The following is a 22,554-nucleotide window of genomic DNA, read 5'->3' as shown; positions in this document are numbered from 1 at the left end:
AAGTAGTTGTTCACACTGATCATGCTGCTATTAAATATCTTATGGAAAAGAAAGATGCTAAACCTAGACTTCTTAGATGGGTTCTCTTGCTACAAGAATTTGATTTGCATATTATTGATAGAAAGGGAGGTGAGAACCCCGTTGCAGACAACTTATCTAGGTTAGAGAATGTTCTTGATGACCCACTACCTATTGATGATAGCTTTCCTAATGAACAATTAGCTGTCATAAATGCTTCTCGTACTGCTCCATGGTATGCTGATTATGCTAATTACATTGTTGCTAAATTTATACCACCTAGTTTCACATACCAGCAAAAGAAAAAGGTTTTCTATGATTTAAGACATTACTTCTGGGATGACCCACACCTTTATAAAGAAGGAGTAGATGGTGTTATTAGACGTTGTGTACCTGAGCATGAACAGGAACATATCCTACGCAAGTGTCACTCTGAGGCTTATGGAGGACACCACGCTGGAGATAGAACTGCACATAAGGTATTGCAATCCGGTTTTTTATTGGCCTACTCTCTTCAAAGATGCCCGTAATTTTGTCTTGTCTTGCGATGAATGTCAAAGAATTGGTAATATTAGTAGACGTCAAGAAATGCCTATGAACTATTCGCTTGTTATTGAACCATTTGATGTTTGGGGTTTTGATTATATGGGACCGTTTCCTTCCTCTAATGGGTATACACATATTTTAGTTGTTGTTGATTACATTACTAAGTGGGTAGAAGCTATTCCAACTAGTAGTGCGGATCACAACACCTCTATTAAGATACTTAAAGAAGTTATTTTTCTGAGGTTTGGAGTCCCTAGATACTTAATGACTGATGGTGGTTCACATTTTATTCATGGTGCTTTTCGTAAAATGCTTGCTAAGTATGACGTTAATCATAGAATTGCATCTCCATACCACCCACAGTCTAGTGGTCCAGTAGAACTGAGTAATAGAGAGATCAAATTAATTTTGCAAAAGACTGTTAATAGATCTAGAAAGAATTGGTCCAAGAAACTTGATGATGCATTATAGGCCTATAGAACTGCATATAAAAATCCTATGGGTATGTCTCTGTATAAAATGGTTTATGGAAAAGCATGTCACTTACCTCTCGAACTAGAACATAAGGCATATTGGGCCATTAAAGAGCTCAATTATGATTTCAAACTTGCCGGTGATAAGAGACTATTTGACATTAGCTCACTTGATGAGTTGAGAACCCAGGCCTATGAGAATGACAAACTGTTTAAAGAAAAAGTTAAAAGATGGCATGACAAAAGGATACAAAAGCGTGAGTTTAATGTAGGTGACTATGTTTTGCTATACAACTCTCGTTTAAGATTTTTTGGAGGAAAACTTCTCTCTAAATGGGAAGATCCTTACGTTGTCGAGGAGGTCTATCGTTCCGGTGCCATAAAAATCAACAACTTCGAAGGCACAAATCCGAAGGTGGTGAACGGTCAAAGAATCAAACATTATATCTCAGGTAATCCAATAAATGTTGAAACTAATGTTATTGAAACCGTAACCCAGGAGGAAATACATAAGGGACACTTTCCAGAATGGTTCAGACTCCGAAAAGGAATAGGTATGTGATACGGTAAGTAAACCGACTCCAAAACAGTTCTAATAGCAATTTTTCTCCGTTTTGGAATATTTAAGAAAATAGGAAAAGAAGAAGTAGTCCGAAGAGGACACAAGGCATCCACGAGGGTGGAGGGCGCGCCCTACCCCCTGCCTCGTGGGCACCTCGTGTGCCCTCCGGACTCCATTTTCTTGCACGATACTTCTTTTGGTCAGTAAAAATTCATTACATAATCTCCCGAAGGTTTTGACCACTGTACCACGCAAATATCCTCTGTTTTTGTTTCGACCTATTTTTCTGACAGATCTAGATCATCATGACGTCTTCAAACGCCCCCAAGGACAAGTTCTTCGAGAAGGTTATCAATACCTACCTCGCGGAGGTGCTGCAACACCCTCAAACCATTGAGATGCGTGATGGGTTGCTGCACATCCACGATGTCGAGGGACCAAGGAGGACCGGAAGCATGGAGACAAGACTCGAAGCAATGGAGCAACAAGTTTTCAAGTGCCAGGGGATGGTGGAACACGGACTCGACACCAACCACATGATGATCGCGGAGTTCACCAACAACCACAAGCTGGATGCCAAGAACATTGGGGAGGCCATCTTCAAGCTTCACGATAAAATCGAGCATCTCCAAGCCCAGATCTATGACCTGCAAAACCAAAACTGTGAGTATGAATATAGATTCAAGAGGATGAGTTTGGCTGCAGATTTGAGTATCCCGGAGACTCGATCATCCTTCTATGATGGTGAGCCTATGCTTTGGAAGATGGGCGACAATCCTACATCATCAACAACTCCATAATCACCACCTCCGAAGAAGGAGACATAAACACATGGGTATGGGCACTCCCCTTGGCAACTGCCAAGCTCGGGGGAGGTGCCCCGGTATCGTATCACCATCACACTCCTATCTTTACCATTTTTCTTAGTTTGATCCTTTTGGTAATATCTTGATTTAGTAGAATAAAGTTTTAGTATGATCTACTTTTGAGTTTTGCTTTATGATCCTTCTATGTAATCGAGTCCATGAGCTATATATAATAAAGATTAGTTTTGAGTCGAGGGCTTGATTATATTGCTATGATCTTGAGGGAATAATAAAGAAAGAAAGAGTAAAAAAGAATTAAAGAGACCATATTGATCTTATGGAGAGTAATGACTTCACATATAAAGAGTATGATGAATAAAAGTTGTTGAGAGTTGACAAACATAGTTTTGGTCATCGTTGCAATTAATAGGATGTAATAAAGAAAGAGAGGTTTTCACATATAAATATACTATCTTGGACATCTTTTATGATTGTGAGCACTCATTAAAATATGACATGCTAAAAAGTTAATGTTGGACAAGGAAGACAACGTAATGGGTTGTGTTTTCTTATATCTGAAATAAAGTATATTGTCATGGATCATCCAACATATTGAGCTTGCCTTTCCCCCTCATGCTAGCCAAATTCTCTGCACCAAGTAGAGATACTACTTGTGCTTCCGAATATCCTTAAACCCTGTTTTGCCATGAGAGTCCACCATATATACCTCTGGATTGAGTAAGATCCTTCAAGTAAGTTGTCATTGTTGCATGTAATAAAAATTGCTCTCTAAATATGTATGATTTATTAGTGTGGAGAAAATAAGCTTTATACGATCTTGTGATATGGAAGCAATAAAAGCGATGGACTGCATAATAAAGGTCCATATCACAAGTGGCAATATAAAGTGACGTTCTTTCGCATTAAGATTTTGTGCATCCAACCATGAAAGCACATGACAACCTCTGCTTCCCTCTGCGAAGGGCCTATCTTTTATTTTTGCTTTATGTCTTATGCAAGAGTCGCGGTGATCTTCACCTTCTCTTTTTACACTTTATCCTTTGGCAAGCGCATTGTGTTGGAAAGATCCTAATATATATATATATATCCAATTGGATGTAAGTTATCATAAACTATTATTGTTGACATTACCCTTGAGGTAAAAGGTTGGGAGGCAACACTATAAGCCCCTACCTTCCTCTGTGTCCGATTAAAACTCCATACCCATGAGTGTTAGCAATGGTGAAAGACTAAATGATAGTTGAGTATGTGGACTTGTTGAAAAGCTCTTATATTGACTCTTTCCGATGTTATGATAAATTGCAATTGCTTCAATGACCGAGATCATAGTTTGTTAGTTTTCAATGAAGTTTCTGATTCATACTTGACATTGTGAATAGATTGTTACTTTAGCATAAGAAAATCATATGACAATATATATATATATATATATGTTGTTGTTATAAGAATGATCATGATGCCCTCATGTCCGTATTTTATTTTATCGACACCTCTATCTCTAAACATGTGGACATAATTTTCGTTATCGGCTCCCGCTTGGGGACAAGCAAGGTCTAAGCTTGGGGGAGTTGATCGTCCATTTTGCATCATGTTTTCATATCGATATTTATCGCATTATGGGCTGTTATTACATACTTATGCCTTTTCTCTCTTATTTTACAAGGTTTACATGAAGAGGGAGAATGCCGGCAGCTCGAATTCTGGGCTGGATAAGGAGCAAATATTAGAGACCTATTCTGCACAACTCCAAAAGTCCTGAAACTCCACGGAAGTCAGTTTTACAATATATAAAAAATATTGGGCGAAGAAAGTACCAGAGGGGGGCCACCCAACATCCACGAGGGTGGGGGCGCGCCCTACCCCCTGGGCGCGCCCCCTGCCTCGTGGGCCCCCTGGCAGGCCTCCGGTGCCCATCTTTGGCTATGTGAAGTCTTTCGCCCTGGAAAAAATGAGAAGGAAGCTTTCGGGACGAAGCGCCGCCGTCTCGAGGCGGAACCTGGGGAAACCAATCTAGGGCTCCGGCGGAGCTGTTCTGCCGGGGAAACATCCCTCCGGGAGGGGGAAATCATCACCATTGTCATCATCATCGATCCTCTCATCGGGAGGGGGTCAATCTCCATCGACATCTTCACTAGCACCATCTCCTCTCAAACCCTAGTTCATCTCTTGTATCCAATCTTTGTCCCAAAACCTCAGATTGGTACCTGTGGGTTGCTAGTAGTGTTGATTACTCCTTGTAGTTGATGCTAGTTGGTTTAATTGGTGGAAGATCATATGTTCAGATCCTTTATGCATATTAATACCCCTATGATTATGAACATGAGTATGATTTGTGAGTAGTTATGTTTGTTCCTGAGGACATGGGAGAAGTCTTGCTATAAGTAGTCATGTGAATTTGGTATTCGTTCGATATTTTGATGAGATGTACGTTGTCTTTCCTCTAGTGGTGTTATGTGAACGTCGACTACATGACACTTCACCATTATTTGGGCCTAGAGGAAGGCATTGGGAAGTAATAAGTAGATGATGGGTTGCTAGAGTGACAGAAGCTTAAACCCTAGTTTATGCGTTGCTTCGTAAGGGGCTGATTTGGATCCATATGCTTCATGCTATGGTTAGGTTTACCTTAATACTTATTTTGTAGTTGCGGATGCTTGCAATAGGGGTTAATCATAAGTGGGATGCTTGTCCAAGGAAGGGCAGTACCCAAGCACCGGTCCACCCACATATCAAATTATCAAAGTAACGAACGTGAACCATATGAGCGTGATGAAAACTAGCATGACGATAATTCCCATGTGTCCTCGGGAGCGCTTTCTTCTATCTAAGAGTTTGTCCAGGCTTGTCCTTTGCTACAAAAAGGATTGGGCCATCTTGTTGCACCTTATTTACTTTTATTACTTGTTACCCGTTACAAATTACCTTATCACAAAACTATCTGTTACCGATAATTTCAGTGCTTGCAGAGAATACCTTACTGAAAACCGCTTGTCATTTCCTTCTGCTCCTTGTTGGGTTCGACACTCTTACTTATCGAAAGGACTACGATAGATCCCCTATACTTGTGGCTCATCAGTTATCTTTAAACATTATGTTCGTTCTTCGAATCAAGCGGCGCATGTGCTAGCTAGTTATTGTTTTTGTAATAAGATTAGTAGTTCTTGGACTGACGAGCCCCCGGCTTGTTTGGTTTCCAAGCTTCTAGACAATGTAATTTCTATTTGAGTTCAATAAAGGTAGCCAAGATCGAAAATGCGTAGGAGCACCTAGCGGCGCAGCTCACTGAAATATCACACTTAAACATGCATAGGGATTTGCGTCCCTATATTGGTCAGTTTGTATTACGACTTTTGGTCAGAATTATGTTCAGGTATAGGCGTGGTACTATCTTGTGTTCTGTCCATGGCCTGGCCCACTCCAGCTCCACCATGCATCTATTACTTGTACGAGCTCTACTGCCAACCATAAATGGTCTTACACTCTATTTACTACTCACGTTTTTATCCACCATAACATTTCTTTCATAGCACACTAAACTCTGTCCTCCATCATCCATTAGCAGTTTAGCATTAAATCTTTCTACTAATGATGAGTTAACACTGAACAACCTATATGCCCCATAAGAGATTATATACGTAGTAATCTAACAGAACAATACTTGGTTTGATGTGCCTTAGAAATAGATAAGTGGGTTTAATATAAGAAGAACAATACTTAGATCGATATGCCTTAGAAATACATAACATGGTTAGTGTTTGGTTTATCTCTGTCTCGGAGATAAACCAGCTCAAATGAACCTAACTCATGTTTGCGATAGCATCAACTAGTACTAGTAGTGGCTTCTCACATAACATGTTCTTCTTTGGAAAGAAAATTAAAATAAGTCATCTCCATTCAACACTGGTATGATATTAATTGCAACATTTATAGCTGACACATGCACCTTTCGGCATGCAAAAACAGATGACATTAATAAGAATGTTGACTCTGTGTGCACAGACTAGTAGACCACTATGTATCATCGTGTATTGGATATGTATCTGTAATTGGCAAATTCATTAAGCTTTTAATGCAGCCATCTTGATGTAGGAACTCACTGACTCAGATATCAGGGTGATGCGCCTCCGAGAGCCATTCGTCCGCCTCCTAGCCATGATAGTCTTCTCTCAGAAAAAGAAGGCTCCACCCAACAATGCAGGCAATCTCAAAGATGACTACCCAACACGCCGGTAGTGTTTGCTCGTATTTGCAAGTTTTGGATTTTTTTTCTTGTAAAAATGAATGGCAAAGACAGAGACAACCGGAGTCCCGTCAAGCGGAGAAGGACGAATGAGTCTCGCTCCAACAGTCTAGTCCGTCTTGTCCACAGTTGTGTAGTATTAATTGTAGAGCTACACTGTATTAGTACCATTCATTGCTTGTTATTCATCTCGCCCATCTGAGATTCTCTCCGTCCAATGGATGCTTGATGCCTGTCCATAGCTACGTCCATAGCATACACAGCACATTGTTTCGACCATGTCTACGAAGTCGTCCATCGCTCTCCTTCGCCACCTCACCGTGCTCTCCCTCGTTGCTCCTAGCCTCCTCGTCCCTTCTTCGGCCGCAGTTAGCTTCATCTACAACGGCTTCCAGCACGCCGCCGACCTGAGCCTAGACGGCTCGGCGTCCATCTTGCGCGGCGGCGCGCTTCAGCTCACCAACGACAGCAACAACCTCATGGGCCACGCCTTCTTCGCCGGGTCAGTGCCAATGCTCGTGAACAAGGCGGTCATCTCCTTCAGCACAGCCTTCGTCTCCGACATCGTTACTGTCGGCAGAAGCTGTTAGACCTAAGCCACGCATGTGTGCGCGCGTCGAGCAAGGCCCCGGTGCATGGCTGCGTCGATCGCCGTGACGAGCGAGTCGGCCAAGTTAGCTAGCTGCATGTCTGGTGAGTCGGTTGGATCCTGGAGTGGGTCTAGGAGAAGATCAAGTCAAGGGTTTGTTAGCTTGGCCTACCCGTACGTGCATGTAGGAGAGCCGGTGCATGCGTGCGTGGGTTAGTTGAGTTAGTGGCCGGTGGTGGTCGGGTCATGCGTGCGTGCGTGGTGACCTTAGACGTGGTAGCTAGCTAGGTGTGTATGCGTCCGGGTATAAAAAGCCCTTTCATGTACTGATCAAGATGCGCCGGTATGAGCTGAGCCTAGGAGCCAGAGATGAGGTAGTCTCCGCCGGGACCGTGGTATGCGCCCGGTCGGCTGTGAGAGAGCTCCCCTGGTTAGGCTGCGGTGTGTTGCCGCACCCGGGTATGTGCCTAGTAGAGTGAAGCCGTTCGTGCGGCCGAGGCACCGTTCGTGCGGTGGAGGCGTTTGTGCGCCGGAAAAATTGTGTGCTCCATCTTCCACCTTCGTTTGTGCGAGTGAGAGAAAGAGAGCGGTTCCAACAGAAGCGGCGGCCATGGACTCGCCTTCGTGGTCACGACTTCCAAGGTGCTCTCCGGGGCAAGCGACGAGCAGTACTTTGTGTATATGTGGCATGTGCATATTGTGTATTGGGCCCGCCTCCTATTTCCTTGTATAATTAAGATCCGTGACCCACCTTTATACATCATATGTATGTGCCTATGCACAAAAAACAATACATCGTGCAATCATAATCTCATACGTGATATCAATTTTCTAGTTTTTTCTCTCGTTTCCGCCGTTCGCGCGCCGGCCACCGCTCCTGCCCGATCGATCCCGAGCCGCTCACCGCTTCGATGCTCACTACCCCGTCGCCAGCGCCCCGCCCGATCCCGATCGCATCACCCCGCCCTCGTACGTGCATAAGCTAGCCTCAAGAGGAATCCATCCAGCAGCTAGGCTACTTGGTTGCTTGGTGTATACGTGCACGTACACTGTCGGCGTCTCCAGCTGGTTAGCTCGGAAAGTACTCGAGCTAGTCTCGTACGTGCATCTCGCCGAAAAGTACACGGCGGATCGCAGAGTCGAGGCCGGGCCCAGCCGCTGCCTCACTGCGTCCCGATCGCATCGCCCAGCCCAGCCGCTCCCGCCCGCCTGGGCGCCTCGATCCCGCCCGTCAGCTCGTGCGATTCCGAGCCGATGCCGCCGAGCCGCGCGTGCCCGAGCTGCTGCTGCCGCCACGCGAGTCGCCAGCCGCCGCCGTCTGACCAGCGATGGCGTCCGCCGCCGCCTCTGCCGTCCCGCCGCCGGCGTCTTACGGCGCGGCCGGCACCTACGGCGTGTCCGGCGTCGCCCCGCCAGCCCGCCCCGACTTGCCGCACGGCTCGGCCCCGCTGCCCCGCTGGCGTATGTCGACGCCCCACCGTCGGCGTTCTCTGGCGCGGCCCCCACGCGCCCGTTCCCACGTACGGAGCGTATGGGGCTCCGCCCGCGTATGGGTCTTCCGGGTACTGGTGAGCGGGCCAGCACTCGCCCGCTGGGCAGCAGCCAGATGGCGCCCCGCACTTGCAGCATCTGTCAGCGGGTCCGCAGATTTTTCTGGCGGACCATCCGGCCTACCCGACACTGCAGTTGCCGCCGAGGCATCATGCGTACTAGGCGGCTCCGCAGCTGTATGGCGAGTACCCACCGCCGCCGCTGAGCGGTGGTTACGGCTTCCCCATGGCGTCTCCGTCCCCCTCGCCGGCCCTGTCGCCGGCGCCTTGGAACCCGGTGCTCCTCACCGGGCTGCATGCCGCTCCTACGCCGAACAACTACACTGGAGGTGGTGATTGGTATATGGACACCAGTGCCACGGCTCACATGTTTGCTCATCCTGGTAACCTTGCCTCCTTCACTCCTGTCTCCACCGACCCCCGTATCATTGTCGACGATGGTTCCACACTTCCTATCACACATGTTGGGCACACTTCTTTTCCTTCTACTCCTACGCCTTTATCTTTGTCTAACATACTTGTGTCTCCTCATCTTATTAAGAATCTTATCTTCGTTCGTTGTTTCACTCGTGAAAATCCTGTCACTGTTGAATTTGACGAGCTTGCTTTTCGTGTCAAGGAAGCTCGAACCAGGATGGTCCTCCACCGATGTGACAGCCCCGACGAGCTCTATCCGGTGCATTCGCCCTCATCCGCCACCACCACACCGGTCGCTCTCTTCGCTGGAGTTGATCTCTGGCACTCTCTCTTGGGTCACCCCAACCCCGTCACACTTCGTCATATTCTTAGGAGTTTCAGTTTCAGTTGTCATAAGATTGGGGACCAGACCTGGCATGCATGTCGTGTTGGCAAACATGTTCGCCTCTCGTTCAATAACTACACCACCATATCTTCTTTTCCTTTTCAGTTAATCCATAGCGATATGTGGACCTCTCCGGTTCCTAGTAATTCGGGCTATTTATATTATCTGGTTATCCTTAATGATTATTCTCATTATGTGTGGACTTTTCCTTTGCGCTCAAAGTCGGATGCACTCTCCACTTTGATGGCTTTTTACTCCTATGTCAGCATGCAGTTTGGGTGTCCCATCCTTGCTCTTCAGACTGACAATGGAAAAGAGTTCGACAACCTTACTTTTCGCACTTTTCTGTCGCACTATGGCACAGTTTTTCGTCTCACATGCCCGTATACTTCACAGCAGAACGGTCGAGCCGAACGCGTCCTTCGCACTCTGAACGACTGTGTTCGCACGCTCCTGTTCCATGCTAATGTGCCGCCTCATTTCTGGCCGGACGCACTCGCCACTGCTTCCCTTCTCCTTAACCTTCGCCCTTGCCGCCCACAGTGGAACTATGCACCTCACCATCTTCTCTTCGATACGCCCCCATCTTATGATGGCTTGCGTATTTTCGGGTGCCTTTGCTATCCTGGCACTGCCGACTCCGCTCCTCACACACTCGCACCTCGTTCTGTCACTTGCATCTTCATCGGCTACCCCTCCAACTCCAAGGGATATCGGTGCTACGATCCTGTCTCCCACCGTGTGTTCACTTCCCGGCACGTTTACTTTGATGAGCATGTGTTTCCGTTTCACCAGGTACCCCCGGCTGTTCCTCCCGCCACCGGTGACGCGGGCTCCTCGACGCCTCTCCCAGGGCACTCGCGTGCCTCTCTTGGCCCGCCCCTGGCTTTGAGGCCCCCCCCCCCCCCGCATGCGGTGCCTCCTACAGCAGCGGCGCTGGCGCCCACGGCACCCCCGATGTTGGCGCCCGTAGCCCCCGCGGCTTCCTTGGTGCCCCCCCCCCTCGACGCCCCAGGTTCCCGCGGCCCCCCGGCTCCTGTGGCCGGTCCGGTCACCCGCGCCCGTACGGGCGTTTTTCGCCCGAGCTCGCGCTACGCCTCGGATGACTACGTCCATGCGGCGTCCACCTCTGAGTCGTCGCCGTTGCCGTCCTCCGTTCGAGCCGCTCTTCGTGACCCGCTCTGGATGGCTGCAATGCAAGAGGAGTTTGACGCCCTGTTGCGCAACCGGACGTGGCAGCTTGTTCCCCGTCCCCGGCACGCCAACGTGATTACCGGGAAGTGGGTCTTTAAACCCAAGCTCCGTCCTGATGGTACCCTTGATCGCTACAGCGCGCTGGGTTGTTCGTGGCTTCCGACAGCGTGCTGGCATCGACTTCACCGACACCTTCGCTCGGTCGTCAAGCCCGGCATGATACACACGGTTCTCCACCTTGCGGACTCCCGTGCTTGGCCGGTGCACCAGATGGACGTCTCCAACGCCTTCCTCCAAGGTCACCTCGAGGAGCAGGTCTTCTGCCAGTAGCCCACCGGGTTTGTTGACCCGGCGCCTCCCGACCACGTGTGCCTGCTTTCGCGGTCCTTGTACGGACTCAAGCAGGCTCCGCGCGCTTGGTACCAGCGCATCGCGGCGTTTCTCCTTCAGCTTGGGTTCCACTCTACCCGCTCGGATGCCTCGCTCTTCGTCTATCATCACGGCTCTGACACGGCCTACTTGCTGCTCTATGTCGACGACATCATCCTGACGGCATGTACGGCCGGTCTCCTCAGTCAGCTCACGGCTCGTCTTCGCGCTGAGTTCGCCATCAAGGACTTGGGTCCTTTGCACTACTTCCTCGGTGTCGAGGTAGTGCGCCGTTCGGATGGCTTCTTCCTCATCAGCGGAAGTACGCTCACGAGCTCCTGGAGCGCACCGGCATGCTTAACTACAAGCCCGCCGCTACGCCCGTTGATACGAAGGCCAAGCTTTCTGCCACAGATGGTTCTCCTGCTTCGAATGCTACTTTCTATCGGTCTATCGTTGGTGATCTCCAGTACCTCACTCTGACTCGACCGGAGATCCAGTATGCTGTAACGCCCACGATGCGGCTATATCTCCCACGTGTCGAGGCACGACTTAGAGGCATAACCGCATTGTGGTTTTGTCGCAAGAAGGGTCGTCTTCACACAATCCCATGTAATGAACAAGAATGGGATAAAGAGTTGGCTTACAATCGCCACTTCACACAATACATAAATAAGTTCATACATCATTCAAGATACACACATAGACCGACTACGGTCAAAACCAAATACAAAGAAGACAACCCCAAATGCTAGATCCCCGATCGTCCCAACTAGGCTCCACTACTGATCAACAGGAAACGAAACAACACAACGAACAAGAGTTTCATCGAGCTCCCACTTGAGCTCGGTTGCGTCACCTGCACTGGTATCCTCGGCACCTGCAACTGTTTTGGAAGTATCTGTGAGTCACGAGGACTCAGCAATCTCACACCCGCGAGATTAAGACTATTTAAGCTTAAGGGTAGGAAAGGGGTAGTGAGGTGGAGTTGCAGCAAGCACTAAGCATATATGGTGGCTAACATACGCAAATAAGAGCGAGAAAAGGAGCAACGGAACGGTCGTCAACTAGTAGTGATCAAGAAGCGATCCTGAACTCCTACTTACGTCAAACATAACCCAAAAACCGTGTTCTCTTCCCGGACTCCCCCGAAAAGAGACCATCACGGCTACACACACGGTTGATGTATTTTAATTAAGTCAAGTGTCAAGTTCTCTACAACCGGACGTTAACAAATTCCCATCTGCCACATAACCGCGGGCACGACTTTCGAAAGTTTATACCCTGCAGGGGTGTCCCAACTTAGCCCATTATAAGCTCTCACGGTCAACGGAGGATATTCCTTCTCCCGGGAAGACCCGGTCAGTCTCGGAATCCCGGTTTACAAGACACTTCGACAATGGTAAAACAAGACCAGCAAGACCACCCGAATGTGCTGACAAATCCCGATAGGATCTGCACATATCTCGTTCTCAGGGCACACCGGATGAGCAGTCCGTACAACTAAAACCAGGCCTCAAGTTTCCCCGAGGTGGCGCTGCAAAGGGCTCTAGTTTGGACCAACACTCGGAGGAGCACTGGCCCGGGGGGTTAAAATAAAGATGACCCTTGAGTCTGCAGAACCCAAGGGAAAAAGGCTTAGGTGGCAAATGTTAAAACCAAGGTTGGGCCTTGCTGGAGGAGTTTTATTCAAATCGAACTGTCAAGGGGGTCCCATAAATCACCCAACCGCGTAAGGAACGCAAAATCAAGGAACATAACACCGGTATGACGGAAACTAGGGCGGCAAGAGTGGAACAAAACACCAGGCATAAGGCCGAGCCTTCCACCCTTTACCAAGTATATAGATGCATTAACTAAATAAGAGATATTGTGATATCCCAACATATCCATGTTCCAACATGGAACAATCTTCATCTTCACCTGCAACTAGCAACGCTATAAGAGGGGCTGAGCAAAGCGGTAACATAGCCAAGCAACGGTTTGCTAGGAAGGGTGAAAAGGTTAGAGGCTGACATGGCAATAAGGGAGGCATGATATAACAAGTGGTAGGTAGCGCGGCATAGCAATAGAGCGAACAACTAGCAAGCAAAGATAGAAGTGATTTCGAGGGTATGGTCATCTTTCCTGAGATCCCGCAAGGAAGAAGAACGAGTCCATGAAGAAGACAAACGGACGAAGTCGAACGAATCCTCACAACTCCGGAACGAAACCGAAGCTAACAAGAGAAGCAAACCGGAAAGAAGCAAACAACATAGTAAACAATCATCACATAAACATGGCATGATGCACAATCAAGTATGATGCATGTCTGATTTAATGAGTCACGGCATGGCAAAATGCACAAACAATACCACAAATTAAGTGGAGCTCAATATGCAACGAGTTGCATATTGACGAAACACCACATTCGAGTTATTTAGTTCGCTCTTGTTTATGTAGCCAACAATATTAAATGTAGATTAACATGGCAAGAGGTGAAACATATATAAACTAACTATTTAGGCAAGTTAAATGAGGCCGGAAACAACAAACAACAATTCCGAAAAATCCTCATGTGCATATTTTAGATTTGGTACTGTTCTGCCTAAAACCATATTTTATTGTTGTTAAACAGGAAAATAAAGTGCAACATGTTAATCTATGCATTTTCCTACCCCATTTACATATAAAGTTTATTAAATTCGGATCTACGGTTAATTAGTTATGCAATAAATCATTTTAACATGGCACTTAAGCAAATTAATGCAAACAGCAATTTAAACATTTTAAACATGGATGAAAGTTGCATATTATGAAACTAGATGAAATTCTAAGCATTTTACATATCAAGTTTGTTTAATTCCGATGCATGGTTTGTGAGATCTTAATGCATGAACTCTAGGGGTTTTTCTGCAAAACAGGTTTCTCTGGAAATTAGACAAAATTTGCAGCAACAGGAAAAAAAACATGAACGGGCTGAATCTACACTTGGGCCAACAGTGGAAGGGGGCGCAGTGGTGGCTCACCATGGGCTGAGGCCCAGTCGGTGGAGAGGGAGGCTGGAAGGGGCGCTGGGCCTTGGCGCTTGTCCACGCTGGCACTGGAACGGGTCAACGCGGGGGGGGGGGTGGTGTTCTGTCGCTCGAAGCAGAGGCGAGGCAAAAGGCAGAGGCGAGGTCGACACGGCGACGCTGGGGCTCCGGCAAGCGACGGGGAGGCCTGCGGGAGGTGGGACGAGCCGGACGACGTGGACTCCGTCGAAGGGTGCGGTCGGTGGAGCCCTTGGGAAACGGACGAGCTCCTGTGGGGGAAAAACATGGCCGGCGGTTAGGACGTGGAGAGGAAGAGGCAGAGGCAAGGTCGCGGTGGAACGGCTGCTCACCTAGGCGACAACGACGACAAGGCCGCCGGAGGCCTGGGTCGGAGCGGAGGAGAGGCTGGGGAAGCTCCGTGGCGACGGCGGCGAGCTTCCGAGGGACGCGGCTGGGACGAGCGGGCGCTCGCTGGATGCGTCGTCCTCCTCGTGCAGTAGAAGAAGGGGAGGCCAGCAGGGTCCTGGACGGCGACGCGGTGACTGGACGGCGAGGTAGGAGACGGCAGCTTGGCGCGGGACTTGGCTGGGGCGGCGAAGGCGCAGGGAGGGAAGCGAGACTTGGCGCGGCATGGCTTGAAGAAGTCCTCGCGGAGACAAACTCCGAGAAGCAGGGAACGAGGCGACGACGAGCTCCTCGGGAGGCGCGGGCATGGCGCCGGTAGAGGAGGCCGGTTCCCGTCCAGATAGAGCGACGGCAGGATCCTTGGGGTCGTCCATGGCCGACTCTGCTGCGAGGGAAAAAGAGGGGCCTACGTGAGAGAGAGAGAGACCAGAGAAGAAAGGGAGACGGGAAGAAAAACAGGAAGGGTAGGGGACGGCCTGGTCGGTGACTTCGGTCGCCGGCGGGAGAAGTGGCTCGGGGTCGAGGACGAGCTTCTAGCTCGAGGCAGGGAGGGATGGGCTGTAGGTGGAGCTCGAGGGGAGCTGCTGGTTGGATCGATGGAGGGATTGGGTGGATTTGAAAACGAGGAAGGGAGGTGGCTGCGCGTGGTTGGCTGGATCGGATCTGGGAGGATCCCGAGAGCGAAGCGGGTTGGTCTGGCGGCGGCGGAGGGAATGGAAGGATGGGACAAGGCGCCTAGGATCTAGGGTTGGATGATATATATATATACATCACGGATTAGGTTAGGGGCTACCTCGTCCCTCCGATCGCAAACGGACGATCGAGAATAAATAGGTAGGGAGTCCAAATAACAAAACAGAGATATTTTAGGGATGTTGGGGGATGATCCGGACCCATCGGTAACGACAACCCGGGTCGGGTTCGGGACAATTTTCAGACGCGCGCGAGGGGTGGTCTGAGAGGGGTCGACAAAGACAAAGTGTCTGACAAAAGGCCCCAGAGAAGACAAGAGAGAAAACGAGGAGCAACGTTGCAAGTGTGGTTGGTATTGAAACGGTCAATGAAAGCAAGGGGGGACGCGGCAACTATGAGCGGATGCAAATTTTATGAAAACATGCGGATGCAATGCGATGATGAATGCAACAAACAAATAAATACACACAATGATAACGAAAAAACATGGAAGCCGTCTGGAGTGTCGGTCTCGGGGCGTTACATATGCCATGCAGCAAGTGTATCTTCATATGCATGCTCCTCGAGACGTTCATTGGGCTGCCGTCAAGCGGATTCTCCGCTATATCTATGGCACTATGAATCTTGGCGTCACGCTTCACGCCTCCGCCGACACCGCTATCACTGCCTACTCCGATGCAGACTGGGCGGGCTTCCCTGACACTCGTCGCTCCACTTCGGGCTATTGTGTCTATCTTGGACCGTCACTCATCTCGTGGTCGTCCAAGCGGCAGCCTACGGTCTCACGTTCCAGTGCTGAGGTTGAGTATCGTGTGGTGGCCAACGTCGTCGCTGAGTGTTCGTGGCTTTGCCAGCTGCTTTAGGAGCTCTCTTGCCATGTTGACCGTGCCACGGTGGTCTACTGCGACAACGTCTCGGCTGTTTACCTCTCCGCAAACCCGGTGCATCATCGACGGACCAAGCATATTGAGTTGGATATGCATTTTGTTCGGGAACAATTGGCCCTTGGCCATATTCGTGTTTTACACGTCCCTACTTCCCAACAATGTGTCGATATCATGACCAAGGGCTAGCCTACGGCGTTATTTGAGGAGTTCCAGTCCAGTCTTTGCGTCAGCCGCGGTGCCGCTTCGACTGCGTGGGGTGTTGAGTATATGTGTTATGTTCATATTGTGTATTGGGCCCGCCTCCTAGTTCCTTGTATAGTTGAGGTCTGTGGCCCACCTTTGTACATCATATATACATGCTATGCACGAAGAGCAATACATCGTGCAATCATAATCTCATACACCTTGGCCTCCTCGGCAAAGGAAATCTGGGAAACTCCTCGAACCATGTTTTCGCCGTCGAGTTCGACCGGTGCAGGAGAACGGGCTCCTGAACGAGACGAACGGCAACCACGTCGGCGTCGACTTGAACAGCCTCGTGTCCACCGTGTCGGAGCCGGCCGCCTACTTCATCGACGACGACAGCAGGAACGTCTCCGTGCCGCTCGAAAGCGCAGCCGATCCAGGCGTGTGTGGACTATGACGGCACCGCCAAGGTCCTCATCGTGACCATCGCTCCCGCGTCCTTGCAAACGCGGCCTCACCGGCCGCTTATATCGCAAGTCATTGACCCCATGCTGATCTTTAAGGAAGACATGTACGTCGGTTTCTCGGCGGCGACAGGGAAGTTGGCGAGCTCAAATTACGTTCTTGCCTGGAGCTTCATAACCAACGGAGTCGCGCAAGCCGTCGATCTCTCCCGGCTGCCAAAAGTCCCAAAGGCGCTAGCTCCTCCACCTTCCACATCCACCATCATCAAGATCTTTGCTCTATCTTGCGCCGCCATGCTGGTCATGGTCGTCGCCGCCATCGGTGCCGTGTTTTGGCTGCGGAGAAGGGCGGCGCTGGCCGAGACGCTTGAGGAGTGGGAGCTAGATCACCCGCATAGGTTGCCATACAAGGAGTTGTACAAGGCTACAAAGGGTTCAAGAACAATGAGTTCCTGGGCGCCGGTGGCTTCGGCCAGGTGTACTGACTACAGAAGCGTGCTCCGGCGCTCTGACGACATAGTGGCCATCAAGAGGATCTGAAGCAATGGGTCGCAGGGGATGCGCGAATTCGTCGCCGAGGTCGTGAGCCTCGAGCACATGCGGCACCGGAACCTGTTCGAGTTGCACGGGTGGTGCAAGCGCGGGCAAGACCTGCTTCTGGTCTCTGACTTCATGCCCAACGGCAGCCTCGACGCGCACCTGTTCGGCAGTGCCGGTCCCCGTCGCCGGCATTGCTCACGTGGGAGCAGCGTTTGAGGATCCTCAAGGGCGTCGCGTCCGGGCTGGTGTACCTGCACGAGGGGTGGGAGCAGGTGGTGGTGCACCGCGATGTCAATGTTAGAAGGGAGAGAGAGGGATTGGTGGAATAGTTCGTTGTATTGCTTGAGCCTCGTGGGCATATATATATAGGAGTACAATGATCTACTTGGAGTACAAGACAAGCCAGAACAAATCCTTGTCTATCTCGTCTTTCCTAATAATCAATATACTCAACATCCCCTGATGTCTACTACACAACCTTCTTGTAGACGTTGTTGGGCCTCCAAGTGCAGTGGTTTGTAGGACAGTAGCAAATTTCTCTCAAGTGGATGACCTAAGATTTATCAATCCGTGGGAGGCGTAGGATGAAAATGGTCTCTCTCAAACAACTCTGCAACCAAATAACAAAGAGTCTCTTGTGTCCCTGACACACCCAATACAATGGTAAATTGTATAGGTGCACTAGTTCGGCGAAGAGATGGTGATACAAGTGCAATATGGATGGTAGATATAGGTTTTTATAATCTGAAATTATAAAAACAGCAAGGTAACTAATGATAAAAGTGAGCGAAAACGGTATTGCAATGCGTTGAAACAAGGCCTAGGGTTCATATTTTCACTAGTGCAAGTTCTCTCAACAAGGATAACATAATTATATCATATAACTATCCCTCAACATGCAACAAAGAGTCACTCCAAAGTCACTAATAGCGGAAAACAAACGAAGAGATTATTGTAGGGTAGGAAACCACCTCAAAGTTATTCTTTCCGATCAATCCATTGGGCTATTCCTAGAAGTGTCACAAACAGCCCTAGAGTTCATAGTAAAATAACACCTTAAGACACAAATCAACCAAAACCCTAATGTCACCTAGATACTCCAATGTCACCTCAAGTATCTGTGGGTTTGATTATACGACATGCATCACACAATCTCAGATTCATCTATTCAAACCAACATAAAGAACTTCAAAGAGTGCCCCAAAGTTTCTACTGGAGAGTCAAGACGAAAACGTGTGCCAAGCCCTATGCATAAGTTCCCAAGGTCACGGAACCCGCAAGTTGATCACCAAAACATACATCAAGTGAATCAATAGTATACACCATTGTCACCACAGGTATCCCACGCAAGACATACATAAAGTGTTCTCAAATCCTGAAAGATTCAATCCGATAAGATAACTTCAAAGGGAAAACTCAATTCATCACAAGGAGATAGAGGGGGAGAAACATCATAAGATCCAACTATAATAGCAAAGCTCATGATACATCAAGATCGTGCCATATCAAGAGCACGAGAGAGAGAGAGATCAAACACATAACTACTGGTACATACCCTCAGCCCCGAGGGTGAACTACTCCCTCCTTGTCATGGAGAGCGTCGGGATGATGAAGATGGCCACCGGTGATGGATCCCCCCTCCAACAGGGTGCTGGAACAGGGTCCCGATTGGTTTTTGGTGGCTACAGAGGCTTGCGGCGGCGGAACTCCCGATCTAGGTTTCTTTTCGGGGGTTTCTATATTTATAGGAATTTTTGGCGTCGGTCTCACGTCATGGGGGGGTCTCCGAATCATCCACGAGATAGGGGGCGCGCCTAGGGGGGTAGGGCGCTCCCTCCACCCTCGTGGATGGCTCGGGACTCTTCTGGCCCAACTCTTTTACTTCGTGGGCTTCTTTTGGTCCATAAAAAATCATCAAAAATTGGCACGTCAATTGGACTATGTTTGGTATTCCTTTTCTATAAAACTCAAAAACAAGGGAAAAACATAAACTGGCACTAGACTCTAGGTTAATAGGTTAGTCCCAAAAATCATATAAAATAGCATATAAATGCATTAAAACATCCAAGATTGATAATATAATAGCATGGAACAATCAAAAATTATAGATACGCTGGAGACGTATCATCCCCCCGTAGTCACAACGGTAGCGACGCAGACGGTGAGACTCGAGAAGAATCCGAAGGTAAGCCGACGGACACCCCCCCCCCCCACACACAGTCGTAACGATCGACGCATCACGGAAGTCGTGGCTGGAGTGGAAACCGACGAGGTTGCTCAAGAAGGCGGTAGCCCTTTGTGTCATTTGTCGATGTAGCCGAGAGCGTGGGTGGTGTAGCCGTGGTCGAGGTAGCCATGCGAAGAATGTCGTGGTCGATGTCGAGTCGGGGTAGGCGGTGTCGAGGAAGTCGCCGTGGAGCCGCGGGCGCAAGGAGGCGCCGAGTTAGCATGGGCGCAGTGGTGTCGAAGTAGTGGTGCGCCGGGAAGAAGGCGTTGTTGACGACGCGTCGCGCTGGGATTGCCAAGCCCGGGGACACATCGTAGACGAAGGCACACACCGGTGTTGCCAGCACCGGGCATGCGTAGACGGACAAAGACGAAGTTGACGAAGCGTCGCTCCAGGCTTGCCAGGCCCGGGGACACGTCGTGGACTAAGGCACACACCGGTGTTGCCAGTACCAGGCATGCGTAGACGAGGGATCTGCACAAGCTGTGCGCCATGTCCGAGAAGTCGGAGGGCCAGCAGAGAAGAAGACTCGACGACAGTTGCGGCACCAATCGACGCGGGGCCGATGTTGCTCGTGGTTGTTGGAGTAGACGAAGTGGTCGGGGTAGATGACGGCGACGCTGGCGACGGGCTGGTGCTGGACGAAGACGAAGGAGGTGGACGGGCAGCGGCTAGGGGGTAGCGGCGGCGGCGGCCAAAGAAGAGCGGCGGCGGCGGCCTGACGGCAGCAGCAGCGGCTAGATTAGGAACGCGACGGCGGTGCTCGAAGTAGGCGAAGAACCCTGACAGTATGACGAAGACCGGCGCGGACAGTGGTGTTCCCGCACCAAGGGAGACAGCGCGGCGCATACCACGGGAGGTCGATGCGCGTGACGGCGGAGAGGACCGCGGGCCGTGATGCTATGACCCGAAGGGACGACGCAGTAGCGGCGGGCAGGTCGGGGAGACGGCGGGAAGACCTTGGGGCGGCGGCTGGGACCGCGGGCCACGGCGCTGCGGCCCGAAGGGGCGACGCAACGGCGGTGCGTGAGTCGGCGCAGCCGCGGGGACGGCCTCGGGCGGCGGCGGAGACCGCGTGCCACGCTCGCTACGGCCCGATGGGGCGACGAAGCGGCGGCGCGAGGGTCGGTGCTGACACGGAGACGGCCTGGAACGCACATACTCGGGGTGGCGGTAGACCGCGGCCCGCGGCACTACGGCCCAAAGGGGCGACACAGCGGCAGCACGCGGGTCGATGCAGCCGCGAGGAGAACCACGGGGCGACACAACGACAGCCCGGTGCTCGATCGGTGGAGAGGCGCGCTGAACTCGGGGACGATCTTCACGGGGCCTGAAAGGCGCGCGCAACCGACGGGCCAGGTCGGTCGCACTGCATAACTGAGGCAGATCGCGGCGGCGGGCGGGTGATCAATCCTATCGCGCGTGAGGTCGGGATGTCGCTCGGTGGAGGCGGGGTGGCGGCGGAGTCCGAGATGAAGCCGGCGACGGCGGGCGGCAGGGCGGCTATGATTGGCCGCCGCATGGCGCGAGGCCGCCGGGTCGGGGTGATGCAGGAGTCCCGGTCGGAGCATGGCGGTGACGGCTGGCGTAGATCGACGGGCAGGCCGGCGTGCGAATGGCGGCGGTGAAGGGCCGTCGCATGACGCGAGGCCGTCGGGTCGGGGCAACCAGCGGGCGGACGTGCGGACGACACGCGAGGCCGCCGGGTTGGTGAAGAAGCCGGCCGATCGCGCCGGTGTTGGAGTAGAGGCGCAAGAGGTCGACGGCGGCGGTGGGCGACACAAACCGATCAAGATTAAATCGGAAAACCAAAAAGAAACCGCCGATCAAGATGACCGGCGGGAGAGAGAAAACCCCGGAGCAAGGGCTCGGGGAAAAGACTCTTTAGGGAAGCCGGTCAACACGACCCGGACGGACCCTAGGTACGGGAGGCGTGGCCCCTGGCGGCGGTCATGGAGGCCGACCGCCCCAGGGGAGGCGCGCGGGTGCGGAAGTGGCGGCGGCTAGGTTTTACAACCTGGAAACTGATACCAAGTTAGAAGGGAGAGAGGGATTGGTGGAATAGTTCGTTGTATTGCTTGAGCCTCGTGGGCATATATATAGGAGTACAATGATCTACTTGGAGTACATGACAAGCCAGAACAAATCCTAGTCTATCTCGTATTTCCTAATAATCAATATACTCAACAGTCAAGGCCAGCAACATGTTGTTGGGCGCGGACATGAGCGCGCGGCTCGGCGACTTCGGCCTCGCGCGCCTCTACGAGCACAGCGTGGAACCTACCATGACTCGCGTCATTGGGACGCTGGGCTACATGGTGCCGGAGCTCACCGTGACTGGCAAGGCCGCCACGGCCAGCGACGTGTTCGGCTTCGGTGGCCTGCTTCTCGAGGTGGCAAGCGGGCACCGGCCCATCGAGCCCATCATCGGCGTGAACCCGGTGCACTGGGTCCGAGACCACGGCGTCAAGGGCGGCCTGGTGCGAGGCGTGTACGAGAGGCTCGTCGGGTGGTATGACAAGGAGGAGGCGAGGCTGGTGTTGTGGCTGGGTCTCGCTTGCAGCCAGTGGCGGCCGGAGGCACGGCCTAGCATGAGGCAGGTTTGCCAGTACCTCAATGGCGAGGAGGAAATGCAGGAGGATGTCGTGCTCGTCTTCTCAGACGTCGACTCCATCGATTTCGGCTCCTTGACGTCGCTGACATGGTCGTCATCATGTCAGTCGTGTGCAGCAATGTCGGCGGGCTCCCTGCACCGTGGACGGTGAAGGGTGAAGTCTGTTTTAACTTTTAAACCCCGACCTCCAAATCCCGGAAATCGGCACCCTCAACTCCCTAATCCCGGTCGTTTTCGTCCTTGTTGCGTTTGAGAGGAGGATTAAGTGTCGTGGCACTGCGGGACGCCGGGTTTGCTACTTAATTACCCCCTCTCCCAGCTCTCTCTTTCTCAGTGGTGAACGGCGTTCTAGGG

General features: G+C 51.0%; 1 pseudogene; it reads left to right on the top strand.

Annotated features, from left to right (window-relative positions):
* The window catches only part of LOC109763047 (L-type lectin-domain containing receptor kinase SIT2-like), a 35,987-nt pseudogene extending 13,636 nt beyond the window's left edge, over positions 1–22,351 (top strand).
* Positions 22,352–22,554: the final 203 nt, after the last annotated feature.

This window comes from Aegilops tauschii, chromosome 1 (assembly GCF_002575655.3).
Source record: "Aegilops tauschii subsp. strangulata cultivar AL8/78 chromosome 1, Aet v6.0, whole genome shotgun sequence".
Classification (NCBI taxonomy): Eukaryota; Viridiplantae; Streptophyta; class Magnoliopsida; order Poales; family Poaceae; genus Aegilops; species Aegilops tauschii.
Note: the sequence above shows the minus strand (reverse complement) of the source record. Positions and strands in the feature narration are given on the sequence as shown.